The following is a 2,500-nucleotide window of genomic DNA, read 5'->3' as shown; positions in this document are numbered from 1 at the left end:
GCCTTCCTTGGATGTGGTAGCCGTTTCTCAGGCTCCCTCTCCGGAATCGAACCCTGATTCCCCGTTACCCGTTACAACCATGGTAGGCGCAGAACCTACCATCGACAGTTGATAAGGCAGACATTTGAAAGATGCGTCGCCGGTACGAGGACCGTGCGATCAGCCCAAAGTTATTCAGAGTCACCAAGGCAAACGGACCGGACGAGCCGACCGATTGGTTTTGATCTAATAAAAGCGTCCCTTCCATCTCTGGTCGGGACTCTGTTTGCATGTATTAGCTCTAGAATTACCACAGTTATCCAAGTAACGTGGGTACGATCTAAGGAACCATAACTGATTTAATGAGCCATTCGCGGTTTCACCTTAATGCGGCTTGTACTGAGACATGCATGGCTTAATCTTTGAGACAAGCATATGACTACTGGCAGGATCAACCAGGGAGCTGCGTCAACTAGAGCTGAGCAGCCGGCCGCCCGGGAGTGTGTCCCAGGGGCCCGCGCGAACACGCAAGCGTCCGCTCAATTATTCTGCAAACAGGAGGAGGCTGAGCTCCCCTGCACAATACACCTCGAAACCCTCTCAGGTCCCGGCGGCGCGCAGCGCCGTCCTAAGTACTTGGTCGGGTTCGAGAGAGGCGCAATCGCCCGGAGTTAGGCGAGTAGACGCTTTAGGTGCGACCACCCGTGCTCCCAACTGAGCTTGCCGCTGCCGACAGAGGCCCGGGAGCGTGCTGTCGTGGCATTGCCGGCGGGAGACAACACGCGCCACCTACGGTGACCGGCAGCTCCAACGCCAGCGCCACAGAAGGGCAAAGGCCCCACGTGGGTGCCGAAGCGAACTCTCCCAGCACAGCGCACGTGCCAACACGTCTGCACAACTGCGATACAAACCACCAGCGAGAACCGCTGGGGCGACCGAGCAGCAGACGGCGTCGCGGCGCCGAGTGCCGGGCGGCGGCGCATCCTCAACGCACACAGTCCTCAATCGGACCAGCACACTGCAGATGTCCACCGCGCTTCGCACCGGGCCGGCGAGGACCCACTTTGGCTGCACGGCGCCGCGCGCAGGGTGCCCCGGCGCGCAGCTGCGCCGCCTGCCGCGTCCGTCGGCCGGCGCGCCTGCCACTGGGCGCCCCCACCAGCCGGCTGTAGCGCGTGCGCCCACGCACCGCGCGGCCAGCACGCCGGGCGGCCCCCCCTCACCGGCCGGGGACAGTCCCACCCACCCACAGCCGCGTATCGCTTCACACCCAGATTCACATTCACGTTCGTTGGTATGGTGGGGACCGCTTCGTAGCTGTACCGATCGTTGCCCTCACAGATGTACCTCCAGCAAGGACAACCGCACCACAACGGGTTACCAGTTGTTCATTTGCGTAACGTCACCAGTAAACGTACACGTCCATCCCCGTTTGCAAAGTCAACTATTATTGCATGCCTGCCTGTCAGGTGTCAAGACACACTACATCCGCTCACATCCACGCAACAAAATGTGCCCGACTAGAGGGCACGTGGAAGGTGCCCCCGTACGTATGCGATGTCCATTGCGCGACCAACTGTCAACCGGCCTCTGTAGCATGTCGCAGATGTGGAACGCGGGGCACCGTGCTATCACATTGTGTGAGAAGAGACTACTACGTCTGCATACACGCGCCACTACATGAACAGACGGCTCATGCTGATCGCCATCCACTGCGTCCATTACTCCCACACGTCTCTATGGCGTACCACACTGCAATGCAGCTGTTATGGGGAGATGACACGTAGCTGTGTACACAACATTCTGAGCGGGTTGCGGTTGGACAATACATTAATGTAACGTGTCATATGCCAATTACAGAGCAGGGTAAGGCACAACTTGGGTTAGGTTAAGGCACAACTTGGGTTAGGTTAAGGCACAACTTGGGTTAGGTTAAGGCACAACTTGGGTTAGGTTAAGGCACAACTTGGGTTAGGTTAAGGCACAACTTGGGTTAGGTTAAGGCACAACTTGGGTTAGGTTAAGGCACAACTTGGGTTAGGTTAAGGCACAACTTGGGTTAGGTTAAGGCACAACGTGGGTTAGGTTAAGGCACAACGTGGGTTAGGTTAAGGCACAACGTGGGTTAGGTTAAGGCACAATGTGGGTTAGGTTAAGGCACAATGTGGGTTAGGTTAAGGCACAACGTGGGTTAGGTTAAGGCACAATGTGGGGGTAGATTGCGGTACAAATTGCATTACATTGCGGTGCAAATTGCATTACATTGCGGTGCAAATTGAGTTACATTGCGGTGCAAATTGAGTTACATTGCGGTGCAAATTGAGTTACATTGCGGTGCAAATTGAGTTACATTGCGGTGCAAATTGAGTTACATTGCGGTGCAAATTGAGTTACATTGCGGTGCAAATTGAGTTACATTGCGGTGCAAATTGAGTTACATTGCGGTGCAAATTGCGTTACATTGCGGTGCAAATTGCGTTACATTGCGGTGCAAATTGCGTTACATTGCGGTGCAAATTGC

General features: G+C 55.5%; 1 non-coding gene across 1 annotated transcript in view; it reads right to left on the bottom strand.

Annotated features, from left to right (window-relative positions):
- Positions 1–441, bottom strand: part of LOC126147289 (small subunit ribosomal RNA) — a 1,909-nt gene extending 1,468 nt beyond the window's left edge. The window contains exon 1 of the ribosomal RNA XR_007530149.1: positions 1–441. This exon is cut by the window's left edge and continues 1,468 nt beyond it. This is a non-coding gene — a ribosomal RNA (small subunit ribosomal RNA).
- Between the last annotated feature and the right edge of the window lie 2,059 nt (positions 442–2,500).

The sequence above is a fragment of the Schistocerca cancellata genome, unplaced genomic scaffold (assembly GCF_023864275.1).
Source record: "Schistocerca cancellata isolate TAMUIC-IGC-003103 unplaced genomic scaffold, iqSchCanc2.1 HiC_scaffold_851, whole genome shotgun sequence".
NCBI classification, from domain to species: domain Eukaryota; kingdom Metazoa; phylum Arthropoda; class Insecta; order Orthoptera; family Acrididae; genus Schistocerca; species Schistocerca cancellata.
The sequence above is the reverse complement of the archived record's forward strand: the minus strand, read 5'-3'. Positions and strand labels throughout refer to the sequence as shown.